The 16284-nt window shown below is 40.4% G+C and overlaps 1 long non-coding RNA gene across 1 annotated transcript; it reads left to right on the top strand.

The window, feature by feature from the left end:
* Positions 1–669: 669 nt before the first annotated feature.
* On the top strand, positions 670–7719 carry LOC138205773 (uncharacterized). Its single transcript, XR_011178898.1, has 2 exons — positions 670–967; positions 5262–7719. It is a non-coding gene; the product is annotated as an uncharacterized lncRNA (long non-coding RNA).
* The last annotated feature ends 8565 nt before the right edge of the window (positions 7720–16284 follow it).

Genomic DNA, 16284 nt, shown 5'->3' with positions numbered 1-16284 from the left:
GAATTATTAACCTTAACTCCCACTGTAGTGGAGCTCTTGTCACTTCCACAGACTTTGGGAGCACACCATGAAAAAGGAGCACACACTCTCCAAGTGCATGCCACAATGACTAGTATGAATGCACAGACCAGAAGCAGGCAGGGAAAAGGGGAAGCGTAGAGAGTGTTAATTTCAGTAACATGTGGCAAAGAAACACAGGGCTACAGGACCCTCCTCCTCGCCCCGGCTCTGTCTCAAAGAGAGCTGAATGCTGGAGCTGAATGCTTGCAGCTATTTTGGCACAAAGTCAATAGGCTGATAAGCATTTTTGGGTGAGACTGGGCTGCTTTTCCTCGAGGTAAAACAGCTGCCACTTGCCCTGGTATTCAACATTCAACAGTTACCCCCTCCCATCTCCCTGAGATGCTGATTTGTCCTGTTTAAAAGGGAACAGAAAAAAAGAAAACATGATGGTCTACACACTTTATTCGAACAAGTTCATGCACTGATTTATGAGAAGAGTAGGTGAGCCAAAGAGAGAACTAGAGGAGGAGACCGGAGCAGCCGGGTTTCCACCATCTTAGATTGTATTGATTATTCTTTGCTCTCACACACACTAGCTCTCTTTCTCTCCCCATCTGTCCCTCCCTCCCTCTGTCTGTCTGTTCTGCCACCTTCTCTACTCTGAGATCAGCATTTGGCTTTTTCCATTTGTGGCAGATTACTGTAACGCTATTGTACAACAACTTCCTGCCTCTTTTGGCTCTGGTTCTAAAAACTGCGAGGGCAGAGCTCGCTCGTGGCTTTAACTTTTTCCCCTCGGCCTTGAACTACAGGAGCTCTATCAAGAAAGAAAAGGAGGAAGGGGATATTTAAAGAGTATTTGTTACTGAGGAACTATTTTGATTTCATTTCTGCTTTAAAAAAAAAACTGCTGAAAATGAAAGAGGGGACTACAAGCCTAGCAGAGACAATGACAGAAAAAAAGGTGGGGGTTCAACTTTACTTACTTTTCCTCTGTAAAAACTTTTTTGTTTGTTTTGGAGGGCACTGCATTATTAATGGGGGCTCCAGCTCATGCAGATTTGTCTAACATGGCTGCTACTGCTTCGGGCTGCACAGTTTTGTGAGGGCTGCTTTCATAGCACGGCCACCACCCAGTTGCTCTCAGGCTCTCTTGCCCACTACAGCAGCTCAGAGACCAGACTTTCCACAAAAACTCCTCTTCCCCTCTGTGACTCCTGTTTGCTCCACAGGTTTCAGTAAAAAAAAAAAAAAAAAAAAAAAAAAAAAAAAAACCACAGGTGGCTAAAGACGATGTGCAGACGGAGAAGGGAGAAATGCTCCAATTATTTGCACAAACAGAGCGCGGAGAAGAGTGGAGTGCAGTTTATTTGTTCTCTTTCCCGAAATGAGATAGAGCTCAGTGCAGGCGTCTACACTGGCAGGAGCTATAGATCCCAGCAGAAGGAGTGCAGTTATACGTCACATCTCTCGCCATGCGTTTTAACCAATTGAGAAACCCATGACTTCATTATGGATAAAGCTGTCATGTGTATATGTTAAGTGGCCTTATTTGGGAATAACTTTGGGATAATTAAAAAAGAATATACTTTAACTCCGAGGATTAAACACAGTCGATTTAGACAAGCATGCTTTGTGAATTCGTGCTTTGTGTGCATACTGTACTTTGCATGCCATGAAGTTCATTTGAGGATACCGTTTTGGGGTCTGCTGCCAGCTCTTACCACTGTGCCTCTACGTTGTTCCTCTGTTGTGTTTACCACGTCTTAATTTTACACTCATAATTTGTCTTGTTTTAGAGACAAGTGCAGACTTTTTAAAGAAACTAAACACGTCACTTTTCAAAAGCAATACATTTGATGACGTTGATGTTGCTTCTTTGCTTCTCTAGCATTTTTACTTTTTCTCACTCCTACGAATATTTCTTTTCAGATTAAATTCTTGGAATCTAATCAATGACACGAAAACATGACTTCTCTTTCATTAACATGCTTAGATGAAATAGGTCGAGGCAATTAACAGCTTTTCTTCGGAGTACATTGCTGCGACATCTGTGTGATACAGAATCAGTCAATCAGGACAATTGATAATGCGATGTGGAACAAAATGGCAGACGGCGCCATGTTAGAGTGTGCTCGACATCATTTGACTAAGGAAACAAAAACTAAAATAAATTATAGACTGCAAATCTTTTTGTGGATTTAATAAAAAGCATCAGATGACTTCTTGAATTTGTAAAATTTAGTGTTCTAAAAAACACATGAAAAGCATATTAAGAATATTACACAGTGGAATAAATATGTTTTCAAATTGTTAAGATACATAAATTAAACAGTAATATAAATGTTGCATATATGTTTCCTCTCTGATTTCTGTAAAAAAAACTAATTTAATTCATTATCCCCAAATTATTTTGCAGATATCATAAAATATTGATTTTGCTTCTGAACTAAGAGTAGCTGCGCTGTGGTCTTTTGCAGTCAGGAGAACACACTGAACACACATTTCAATGTTCCAAAAGATATTTGTTGGTTGTGGGTAAACACTATGTATTCCAGAAAGTTCAGATAAGTGAAGAGGAAGAGGACATATTATAAAGACCCTGTTTTTCTACAGTTTTCTTTCTGGTGCTTCAGGAAACAATGAGGAGTAATATGGACTTGCAGCAGGCAGGAGATCCACAAAGACAAACAATATTTGCACTGAGGCATTTGCAAACATCAAGGAGGAATTAGGAAGTTTGAGTGGGGAAGTACGAGAGGGGGTGGCTGTTTGCTTGGTTAGCAACCACGACTACATCAACATTTAGACATGATATGTGGCGCATAAAACACAGAGATATTCTAATGGACTTATTCAAGGGGATGAAAGCCAACCACAAAAGTCTCCCTTCAACATGAGGGAAGACTTTATACTCTCCAGGAGCAGGAGTGGAGTCTATGAGGTGGTCTTGCTTAAGCCCTGCACGTGTCTAAACAACTTCTCTATTACACCCGAGACCTTTGAGGGCACTCCCCATCGAGCAGGGAACAAAGGCCATGACCCCAAGGTCAAAAGCGTAACATGGGAGGCCAAGCGGGCCCATTGAATGTTCCACTGCTGTTTGCTTTAAGAAGGTAAAGATTACTAACACATTAACTAATGCCGATTAGGGGGTTATCCCTCATGGGAGTGAGGTCCCAGGGCAGCACATCACAGCTTATTAACACAACCTGACCTTTGACCCCACCAGTCACCTTAGGCAGCCAACTGTGACCACCACTTTCTCCCCGCTGTCTGACACACACACACACGCACGCACGCACGCACGCACGCACGCACGCACGCACGCACGCACGCACGCACGCACACACACACACACACACACACACACACACACACACACACACACACACACACACACACACAGACAAGGACTGAAGAGGATCACTGCAAGGTGCAGCACAGCTTGAGCAGAATTATCGCTGCTGTCTGGACAAACATGAATAAATGATTCAACACAGGAACTGCACAGTATTTGCAGTGGTAATGCACTCCTGGTGAAAAATGAAGGATGTTTGACTTACAATAGCCGGCTGTGCATCATCTGTGTGTAACTATATTTCCAATATTATAACATCCCAATTAAAAACAATCAATGCAGTTGTTTTCAAAGGCGCAGACTTAAAAGAATGTGTTCTACTGCAGAAAATGGTTGCATGTGCAATGAAGTTCTCAGCACAAAATGGTGGACACGAGACATGCGCAGCAGTGATGCTCCACTTTTATCATAATGGTGATGTCCCGGATATTAAAAAGCTAGAAAAGGAGTTATTTCTTCACAAACTCATTCTGCCATGCTATTCAAACATTACTTTTGCATCAGCAGAGAGGTCAAAGCAAACTGTCGAGCAGAGCTTACTTAACCCTACGTGTCCACAAAGATAATAACTTACAATAACACATAATTGACAAGTCAAAATTATTGCTTGCGATTAGAACATTTGGAGCTCTCTCTGAAATTAAACAAACATGGCAATATAATTTTAATGGTAATACAGAGAATGTCAGATATTTATCCAGGAGTGTGTTCCTAAGGACCAAGTTCAAGTTTAAGTTTCTCCTCAAGTTATGTTCACATGTAAAACTTAAAGCTGGGCACTGATTTAAAAATATATAATTTAATTGTCATTGAATGCATTCTGTGCATTTGCTTACAAAATATCTATAGATTAGTTTTTGCCTATTTAATAAACTGTATTTTATTTTGAATTTATTGTTGGGTTAATAAGCTATGAAAGGCTTCTGGCTGTTTTTTTCAATAAGCGGTGCCCCATAAAACCAACAAACAAACAAAAAGCGAAATAATAATTTAAGAATTCATTATCTAAATGAGGAATATTTAAATTTAATAAAAAAAATGTGTAAATACACATCTAATTTATTTATTTATGGTAGCTTTATTATAAGGTGTGAGAGTGAACTTATCAAAAAACAAAAATGTCAACGACACTGAATTTGTTTTAGAAATATTCAATAATGTGTGAAATGTATTGGAGTAATGTTTTTTGTTTCAGCAAAAAATGTTACTTACATTTACATTACATTTACAGCTTTCTTTAAAAAAAAAAAAATCACTTGAAGCTATATTTTGTCTGCTCAGTAATACTGAATAACCCTTTAATAAGAATTGTGCAAAACTGCAGCACAAAAGGAAGTATAAACTGAACTTTACTGAAGTTGTTACTAAAGAAGGGAGATTTCAGTCACAGAAAACTTTAATTTATGAATATAAACTTCTGACTAAAATTAAATAAAACTATATGCATTCTGACTTGGATTTTAATTAACACATTTTGTTACGCGTCTATAAATCTAATATTTGTTCAAACCTTTGGCTGAACATTGTTTTATAAACGTGGCATATTTAAAAGTGACTTCATTACTTATAAATAGAACCATTATTGTATTTATTATATTTTATGTTATTTAGTTCAATCAACTTTGCTTGAAATGTTCTCCTGGTGTCAAATCGCAAAGGAGAGCACTGATTTTTATTTGTTTTACATGTGCCAGACATTTCGTCAGTTTTGATCTTTTTTGTTCAACAAATCAAAAATAAGAGAAAAATGTCTTGATTTATTTTAAATCATTATAAAGATGTATTCTAAAGAAACATAATTTGAGGCTGCATCGATGAATCAAATCATCTGAACAAGTAAACAGGAATGAAGACTTCTGTAAAAGCAGGATTTAACTCACCTTGCTGTTTCTCACAGGATTGTGGAAGAAGAAGAGGAGGAACAGAGACACAGCGAGAAAAAGAGCAAGGGAGAGCTTCTCCTGGGAACAAGCTGGAAATTATGGACCTATTCGATATCAGACCTCAGAGTGGACAACCTATCCTAAGAGGGACGCGCCCTAACTGTAACTAACAACTACTTCTGGCAGCCCCTCAGCAGCCAGACATATCATCCTGGATCAGGGCCGCTTTCATATGGCAGCACTGAATGAGGGCAGTTTTGGCAACAAATGCACATCAAACTGCAGAATCAATAATAAGATGCATTAAACTTATGATGACAACGCATTTAAAGTAAATTAATGGGTTTTTTTACGAGATAAAGACAGAGCTTTAGGCTATGATCCCTTCAAGATTTTGCTCATCAAACTTGTCAAACATGTTAAAGTGATATATAGTAGAGAAAAAGAAAAAGGAAATTTTGGGACTTTCACAATAAATAAAATTGATATTTTTTAAATTGAATATTATTAAACTATTTTAGTACTGTGATATTAAAAGACAAAAAGCAAACACTGGCACAAGATGTTACACTGATTTAACCTTACTGTCTGAAAATCTAAATTATCATTTGGGACTACATGACTAAACTGCATTATGGTAGAAACAAGCATAAATACAGTTTAGTTAGCATATGACATGAGAAATCAAAAGTAAAATCATTATACGGAAAGTCCAAAGTTTTAGGAGAGCATTTATCAATTGTAATGTTATTATGACCATCACATGAGACTTTTTAATGTAGTAAATAATTTAATTTCAGACATGTATTTGGATTATCTGGTGTAGCTAAACTGCACTGTGAAAATGCTGATTCTGATCAGCACCAAGTTAACTGAGGTTCCGGGACAAATTCTCAAAAGTCAATGACACGTAATGATAAAGAAAGTAAATTCTCCTTTTCTGCCCACTTGACTAGCTCTGTCGAGCCTCTACATACCTGACATCTCCCTTTGCAGTTTTCCCCTGAGGGCTGCTAATACTTACTTTAAACAGCCCTGGCCATTTTGTTTTATTCCTCCTCATCACTAAGCCAGGAGCACACAGCCCTGGCATTTTAGGGGCCACGTCACAACGCCTGTGTCTGTGCCGCAGGGCTGCAAGGAGTCCAACAGCCCAGCCATACGCACTCAGCAGTTCACTACCTCAACCAATACTTTATGTGTGCCGTTTTGTTATCTTACACACACTCTCAGCAAAACAAGCACCAAATACACTTTATGCATTTCATAACCAGGTTCTCCGCCTGGTGCCTTCTCCAACAGAGCCACAGAGGGTTCAGCCCCCAAAATCACTTCACAGCACTTTCTTTCTTCTGATTACCAAAGTTAGCTCAGTCAAAAACTAGCTCCACTCAAACACAGTCAGACAGGAAATATTCTAGATACTCATCCAAGTCCCAATTCAGCAATAGTATTTGAGCTTGATAATTGCTCCTAACTTTGTGCAGAGTAAAAACAAATAGGTGGCATCCCTTAAAAGGGGACAAAAACCTGATACTGACTTGAGAGTAGCATGAATAAAAACACTGATTAGGTCAATTCCACTTTGGCAGACGCACTATAATTGATGTGCATGATGTTATTAACAGGAGGATATTTATCCAGTGGGAGAAAAGCAGCGCTTCACAGGACAGCTGCATAAACAGAGGTTGTAACTTCATGGGCTATTTCTGCAAATTTAGAGGCTCATTCAATTCCCGTAAAACAGGGGTTTTATAAAGAGCAAAATAATATGTGATGAAGAAATGCTTCACTTTTGAAAATAACAAAAACCAAACAGATCTTGTGCTCAGACTATGCATGTCGAAAACTGTACATTGCACAGGCATTTTTATTTTTATGTTTATTACTTGTAATTGTGTGGTTGTCCATAATTTAGAAAATGTTGTCACTATAAGTAATGGTCTCTAACTATTGTAAAGGGATGCTGGTGTAAATATGACCCCATATGGTGGAGTACATAAGGATTGTTTCCTATGTTTTAAGATAATAGCCGTCCCGTGTCTTTAACTGGACAAATTTGTTCATGCATGTACACTGACTGCTACTCTGTATTGTCTTTGTGCCCATCAGAGGAGCAAGTAGAGGCAGTAAGCTTGGTCATCTGAGGACATGCACATTGTGTCAAGGGGTTATTTTCTTAAAACCTGAATCTTTGGGCGTGCACAGATGTTCTTTGTGTAATTCTGTGTGAGGACAACTGCTTGGTTTGTGTGTTTCATACAGAGGTCTGTATAAAGTACAGAGTATATTAAAGTATGCTATATTCTAGTGTTAGGTACTGGGATAATATACAGCAAATGAATGTGCAGTTTAAATGATCTAAATCACTTGTTTTATTTCTGTTTTGCCTGGAAATTCTTTACATGGTCTGTGTTTCAATATAAAGCCGTTTGATTTGCGTGATAAAAAGGAATGTTTATATCATCATAATCATAATGTCTCATGATATTTCACTACTTTTGTGGGAACAAGCAACCATATTCCTCATGATTATGGCCACAGACACTTCAGAGGGCAAACAGTACAGTTTACTGGTGCTAAATTATGACAATACTGCTCTGTGATTCAGGGAACCTCTATGTAAATTATACACACACTGCTTATACTAAACCGTTCTGACACTGATGGTGTGTAATATTCCCAGATCCACCCATCACCGTCACCATCATCATCATCAGCCTGAAGGTGTCGACAGCATGCGGGAAACTGCGGTGTGACGGTCCCTGACCTCTCACACAAGCTCGGAGAGGCAGAGGGTCATGTAGAGGACATGGCGGTGGAGGGAGAAGTCAATCTTATCCTTCCGTTCCGCCACAGGCCTGTGTGCAGCGACAGCAAGATGAGCTGGAGGGCTTTCCAAAATCCACACTCGTTTGGCCGGGAGCAAGGCATCAGGGCCGTGTGTGTTTCAAAGGAAACGCTGAGGAAAGCGTTTTTTGTGGCAGCACCCGTGCACTTGACAGTGTGTATTAGCCCGCCTCTGTGTCTTTGCTCTGTCCCCACCCTGACTCAATATCCCTCAACACCAATATCTGTCATCTTCAGTAGCCAAAATGGCGTGCAGCCCACTTGTCTCACAATGGTGGAGAACTGTACCTTTTCTCGTGTACATCTCACGTGTACAGTCAATTTTTGGTCATTATCTCTACACATTACAAATACCTCTGGCTCTGCTGAGGGGTTAAAAGGCAGGAGGCAGTGAAATGAGTGGAAGAGAAAAGCCTCTCGGACTGCTGTCATAGGAGCCTGTGCCTCTGTAATATGGGGAGTGGGGGAGTGGTGGTGATAACCTGGCATGGAACCAACCACTAATGCCCCTTAAATGTCAGAGACTGCAGAAAGGAAGGGAGACAGCAAAAAAAAAAAAAAAAAAAAAATGGGAGCACATTCATATTTCAGCATGGCAGATGCTATAATGCCTTGATGGCTCTCAGGGAGGGCACACAAGGACCCAGGAAGAGAGAAGAAGGCAGACATGATGAAGGAGGAAATGAAAAAGAGGAAAAAGGGATTTTTCAGCAGTGATGGAAGCAGCTCCATCTGATGGTTGTCTCTATTGGACAAAGTTTGGAGTAGATCTCTCTCTCTCTCTCTCTCTCTCTCTCTCTCTTTGCAGACGAAAATCTGGGGGGTGGGGTCGGGGGACAGGGTTGAGTCTGGTGTTGGGGGTGGGGTTGGATTGCTGGAGAGTGATCTTTTTTTTCCAGCGGGGTGAAAGGCGGATGGTCATGTGTGCAGAGCTCATGACAAAAGGCCCTTTTATGTGCAGCGTATGCAGATAGAGGAGGCTCCTTTGTGCACAGATGGAGATCCCATGCCTGGGTCTGCCTGCGGCGGAGAGGGAAGGGAGGGCGGAGGGGAGAGAAGAGTGTTGGTGAAGGGAAGGGAGGGGAGGGGAGGGAGGGAGGGAGGGGTGTCTCTGGCACTGAGTGCCATCACTGTGTCTGGTGGGGGATGGGGCACGGAAAAGGAGAACCAAGCCGCCCTGGTCCTGCCAGGTTCCTACATTAGGGAGGAGGGGCTACAAGCCTTGCTAAGAGGATACAGAGACTGGTAACCCAATCGTGGAATCACAGAGAGAGAGTCCTCTAATGGCCTAACAAGTGGATAAGGGTCAAATATTATTTTCAAATAATCTGGAGAGTTTGTTTCAACCACCTTGGGGAAACACAGTTTGGTGCCAGAGAGTTTCGACAAGCACAGGAAAGCATGTAAAACTTATCTGATACTAACTAAAGATTATAGGCTAAGAAAAGCTTAACCTACTTTCTTAATGCCAACTATCACATGGTCCTAACAAGTTAAACACACAAACATAAACAGCACTTAACAACAGTTGTACTTTTGACTTAACAGGAGCCAGCTATTCCAGTGAATGATCAAGGTAAAAAAACAAAAACAAAAAAAAACAAAACATCCAAGTTCAACTTCATCCAAGTTCAACTTCAAGTTCATTCCTGCACAGTGACTCCGACACCATTATCTCAGTGCTGCTGCTCGGACCCCCTGTAATCCATCAATCTCTGGATAAGAGCCTCAATGTTGAAAGTGCCTATTCATGGTGCCACCTCAGCCCTGAGAGGTGAGGTGACTCCCACTGCTGAGAAGATGTCACCTCCAAGGAGCAGGCTCCTCCCCCCCAACCAGGACATCATAACACTTGAGCCAAACAGATTCCTATCCTGCTGGAGCACCAAGTCATATGGCTCTTTTCACCAGTGGACAGATGGACGGCAACCCCCCCCCCCTCATAATGGCAGTCACGTTAACCCCTTCACATAAGGCTGAAGCTGCTGATGCACTGAGCTGAATATTGAAATGCAAAAAAATAAGAGAAAGAGAAGTGCAGAGTTTGCTCACGGAGAGATCTGTCTGGGGATGCATTTACTAACATGCTTGATCGCTAATGAGGCAAGAGACGGCGCGTCAGCTGGTTTCCCCACTGACAAAATACTATTTAGTTGCCTTCAGATGAAATTCATGAGCTTGTGGTTTTTGACACGGGCAGTCAAGTACATGATAAATACGATGATTAAGATTGGTTGCAATCTGTAGCCTCACCACTAGATGTGACTAAATCCTGCACAGTGCTCCTTTAAACCTGCAGAACTTCTGCCTCCCCTTCTGCTAATGAGAGTGATTATAAAAACACAGTCAGAGGCTCCTCTGTAGCATAGTGTCACAACTCCCGCACAATGACTCATTTAACCATCAGGATTTGACCCTATCAGTCGGATAATATTTGGGAAGTCTATGAAGCTGCCAGATTTGAATCATTTTACCCCCCATTCTAGCTGGCCCAGCTAGCAGACATCTCTGGCATGCATGCATTCATCCAGCCAGAACAGGAATGTCTCACCAGACACCAGATTAACAAACTGTGCCCAGTGAAATACAGAGAGATTTATCTGGCAGTGAAAGGATTAATATGCATTGTGTGAACTCGTTTGGCAAGAGCTTGAATATGACAGCAGGTTATTTTTATGTAAAAGTCCCACACTATTGGTCAAACTCAGAGATTGGAATTTTACGACTCATGAACATCTCAGCGAGAGACTCTCTCCCTCTTTCACACAGACACACACACAAGCTAGCAAACCTGTTGATAAGCCCGACAAGGTAGGCTTAGGCTAATTAAAGTGATTAGGTGTTTTTGTCTGAGTGCTGTCTTGGTTTGCTGGCTGTGGCCTAACCCATGCCCGGCCTGCCCGCAGGCCGCCTGCCAGGAGGCCTGGAGTGAAAGGCTGGCACTTACAACTTTCTCCTCTATCTGATCCCCTGTAAAGGTATTTCTGCCCCTAATCAGCGGGGAGAAGGAGGGAGATATGGAGGCATGCTTGTCTGCAATAAAAAAAAAAAGTAAGGCAACAGGACTTAAATTAACAATAGTATTGTAAGTTTTAGGACTAATATCTTAATATTAAAATGCATCCTTTTGAGCCAAATCAGTGCTTTAAGGTGTTTGTTCAAACTTTCTTCTCCATTTAATCTTGAGCTCATGACTTAGGTGCATTCATTAAGTGAATTCAATCCATGATAATGTCTTCCCCTGGATCCATTTAAACTGTTTCTTCAAGAAAACAGATTAAGTAGACCAGATATGATGCACCTCAGGGAATCAGGAGACATTAGGAAAATCTGGAAAAAGAATTAGAAACTGTACAACAGAGACTGAAAATTAAACAGGAGGATGATGAAGATGACATTGAGGAGAAAAACTTTCCAGCATGTTAGATATCTGCCTGTCTCAATTGACCTGTACAATCCTTGAGACTGGAACAAATGCAAATAGGGCTGACTCGCTTGCACCAAAAACCTCCTGAAGGCTTTTCAAGTGAGCTCACTCTCACAATGGTGGGGTGCCCGGTGCAGGGTGAATGTATGGTCCGGGCTCTGAATGGCACAATGTGTGAGAGCCTGACCAAGGCTGACCACCACCTCTAAAAACATATCGCTGGGCAATGCCAGGCTCATGGTGCGCTATACTGCAGACCTGTGCTCAATTTTAGATGGAACATGGAAATCCTAAATTACTAAAACTAACAATTGTTATGTTTAAAACTGAAAAAAAAATGTGCACATAGCATGAGGGAGGATGCACCCCTAAAATTTGAAAACTGGAAATATGTTGTGTATTTTTTAGTTATGAAATGAGGTAGAGCTGAGAACAACAATTGTTCTTAGTCAATCTTTTAAGTTAAGAATAAAAAAAAACAAAAAAAAAACAAAACAAAAAAAAAAAAAAAATCCCTCTATGAACTTATTGTAAACTGTACCAAGACCTGCGTTATCTATATACTATAAAGCAGGTCTTGGAACTATGGAGGTTGAGTTGCCACCTCTTTGCAGGTTTTCTTGTGGTTACACAGCAAATCTGGGTTTGATTCCAACAACAAAAAATGTCAATTAGCAGCCATGAGCAGCCATGCCCTTGAACAAGACACTGAAGCTTCTTTCAACCCTAACCCACCTTTCTCCATAAACTAAAATAAAACAGAAATGTCTAATGCTAAAGAGGTTCTTTGAGTCATAACACATTTTAACAACATTGATTTGATTCCTTAAACCTAAACCAAGTGACAATACTTCATTTCTTGGTACACCTCCAACTCTAGTGCTCAAACATTTCAAAACACATGACAGTTATGAACTGGTATTCGTAACTTTGATAATTACTGGTGAGCATTATGATTTTATTTTGTCCCTTGTTATTTTAAATATTAACATTACACCATATTTACTGGTTTAAAAACTGAATTGATGTTGATAAAGGACACATTTGCCAGTGCGTAGCTTATAACATGTACAGTACACTTAAGCAGCACATCATGGTGTTGCCTCATTTCTGTGTCCATGACTGAGGAATGTTTTGGTAATATCTCTTTAAGAGAAGGCTGAGCCTACAGCTGTGAGAGCTCTCTGCGTTGTTGCTCCTATTACGTCTACTTTCAATCTTCATTTTCAGCCCTTGCAAAGATTTTCAGAGCCGCTCTCTGGACACTGGCAAGCACTTTCACCAGCAGCCAAACTTCCCAGAATGCCTTGTGGCGGGGCTGGCTTTGTTCACAAAGTTAACTGTGAAGTTGCTCTGCTCCCAACAAGAGATACAATACATAGGAGCAGGTCTACATAAGATTCATCTCTTACTGTCAAGGGAAGAACATTTTCACATACTGTGTTCACAGCTCTTAAATCTGCACGCCAATATGAACATTGTTTGAAGAATCTCTTACATGACTATAATTTGAAAGCTGTGGTTGAAAAAAACAAAACAAAACGTGCCAACTTCCAAACAGTGGTTAAAACTGACATAGTTTACATCAAACATCGGATTAAAGACACATTCACACTTCCCTCCCGTCTCCTTTCTGTGACAGAAACTTGATACTCCTTGATATCTGAAACTGAGACCTATTTTCTTTGATGCACAACTAAATAACATATAATCCTAATACCATGGAAACAGTTCCAAGGCTTTGCTCCAAAGTGGATATTACAGCTCCACTGGATGACATGCAAGGGACAGTGCAGACTGCCTGCAGCATCTGGTGGACACCTGTAAGACTGCAGGTCACTGGAGAGAATAAGAGGAGCCTTTGTGATTCTGCTAAATCACAAAAAATCTGGGCCAGAGTACATTGACCTCAGTGCTCCAGTCAGTTCCACAGCCATGTGGGGTACTTAACCTGCACGTTCGATCACAAAATCAAAGGCATAAATAACAATGAATAGTCAGGCAATAAAAATGTCAACACCAATCTGGTCAGCGAGACCGGGTTATTGAATTGGGCAGCAGATTAAGTCCTGCCAACATTTTCAATTGTTTCCCAGGTCACTGACACAGAAAGGACAAGCCAGAATGACCTGTGGAATATGTTTATGCCAAGCCTTAGAAACTACATGATCCTTCTCCCACATTTACACAGTTAACCATGCCTTCATGTCTAATATTGCACATCAAATTTGTAATGCAAAGCGCCTTATAAAGAGTAAACACACTTAAAGTAACATTTGTAAAATATAATGCAACTCTTTCCTTTGTGTTGATACTTATTTTCATGGGATCGTGCTTTGTGGGTTTTTACCTGGCATGGTATCATAGAAATTTTGTGCTGGTATTATTTTATCCACATGCAGAATAAGTAATTTAATCATTAAACCATCTGACACACCCCCTAGTTATTAAGGAGATTCCAAATATTCTACATTTCATAAACTAGACTGTGTTAAATGACCATTATATTTTACAGATGTCCAGGTCATTGTGTTCACCTTCTGTATGTGCAGTAAAAAGTACTCACCATTGTTGCAGGCCCCCTTTTTTTCTTTGTTTATTGCTCTGTTGAGTAAACGGAAAGAAAACAACATTGTCAGTGTGTGTGGAAAAATTCAAGATGGTTTCTGGTGACGTAATCTTTAGCCCTGAAAGACGAAGAAAATTGATTCAACGTGTATTTAACTGAGCATCTCAGTACTGTATCTAGTGAGCGCTGTGAGCTCTTTCATTTGAGAGCTAATCACTACAAGTGAACCTGATAACAAAGGGACAGTCACTGACACTAGAACAATTACGTTGTACAGGTTTAATCCCTTGCACAGCACTTAGTACATTTTTAAAGGCCACCAGGGCACACTGCAGAACTCCCTTAACTGTTAGGGTGACGTCTGGTCCATTTTACAGTCACTGGGGCACAGGCCTGATTGTTAAGACCAGGGAAAGTAATCCCTGGAGTCAGGCCACTAAACCTGCACTGTCCCTGTAACCATGGCAGCAGACAGGTAGTGTCTGGGTCACAGGGCAAACATGGCTCAGCTTCAACACTGGCTGCCAGTTAATAAAAATCTGGCCTGGTGTGAATAAACACCCATATTCAAACCTGCACCTGCATTCACACAAACACAAATATGAATGTACACACACACACACACACACACACACAGCAGGCACGGGTTCAGGTGAAAGTTGCCAGCTGACCTTAGAACTGTTAGGACTACAGAGCGGTATGCATTTCAGTTAATCAACAGTGGCATTGGATATTCAGGATGCTTAACGCCAATGCGTTAATGTCTAGTGCAGGTGAAAAGTAAAAGTGCTAAGAAGTGTTTAGCTGCTCATCTTTTTTTTTTAAAGTCATGTTTGCTAATGAATAGATTAATTTAAAAGTCACCCATTATTTACATTTGACAGAAAGGAGCAAGCCGGCATTTTGTGTTAAAGTAGACAGAGGACACTTACCACTAGAGCTTAAATGACAAGCTGATTATATATCAATGACTAGAAAAAGTATTTGCAACTATTTGGACAATTGATTTCAAGGTTCCAGAGACTCCAATATTAGGTTTTAACTGAACATCTTTGGGTTTTGGACTTGTTTCAAAACAAGACATTAGAAGATATCACCATGGAATTCATAGATATATTCAAGACCATTTCCTCTATTTTATAGACCAGATTATTAATCAGTTAATAAAAAATTACCTAACAAATTTATCATTGATGAATATGATCACCATTATTGTAAAAGTTGCAGCTCTACTTACTATTAAGCCTGGACTGACTTTTCATTCACACTATGATCTTTGCAACTACACCAGTCTACCTGTCTGTGCATTTTTTGTAGTAATATTTCCTCTCACAGGCTCATGACTTCACCCTACTATTGCATTACGTTACATGTGCAGTCTAGGCTGTGGTAAATAGAAACATTTCAGAAAGCATATGCCACTATTACAGGCTTTAAAATTTTGCCATTTGAAACACAAGGACAAATTGTCCAGTTTGATTTTTCCTCTTCACAAAAATGTCAAAATGATGGTCTGGTCTAGTCTGTCTTGCCCTTTTGAAAGAAACACATGATCTCCCCTGGCCTTTTCAGCTCTCCCTCTCTCTTTCCAGTTGCTATGAGACACTCCAGTTGAAGCCAAGGCTTCCACAATTCATTACTGGAGGAACAAAAGCCAAAGCACTGGACAAAGCACAGCAGACCAACTCAAACCAGCTCCCACTTAACACACACATCACACCTCTGAGTGCTCCGCTGACATACAAACAGCCAATTCAAGACCTCTGCTTTTCTTTTTTTTGCTTTTTTTGCTTTTATTTAGAAATAGCATACACTGTAAAAAATCAACAGGTTGAAAATTTAAATGATTCTCGTCAGCATGAAAAACATTTTAAAAGGATTTCAGGAAATATTTCTGAACAAAATGATTTCTTAAAATGTTTTCGTGGCTTAACACAGCTTCTCGATGATTTTGTGCCAAAGGTTGAGTTGTCCACAATCCACCACCAGTGCAACATCACCTGTCTCTAGCTTTCCACCAGCTCTGCCTTGCCAAATCATGAAACATCTCTTTTCCCTCCAACCAATCAGATCTCAATCTCTTGCTGTTCTCATGCAAAGAAAGAAAGGGCAAGGCCAATGAGAAATGGCCCTCCTTCTTCCCCTTGTATCCCACACACACACACACACACACACACACACACACACACAC

The sequence above is a fragment of the Embiotoca jacksoni genome, unplaced genomic scaffold, assembly GCF_022577435.1.
Source record: "Embiotoca jacksoni isolate LCO1_2020_lvr unplaced genomic scaffold, fEmbJac1.0.p SCAF_3, whole genome shotgun sequence".
NCBI lineage: Eukaryota > Metazoa > Chordata > Actinopteri > Embiotocidae > Embiotoca > Embiotoca jacksoni.
This window is presented reverse-complemented; position numbering and strand designations above follow the sequence as displayed.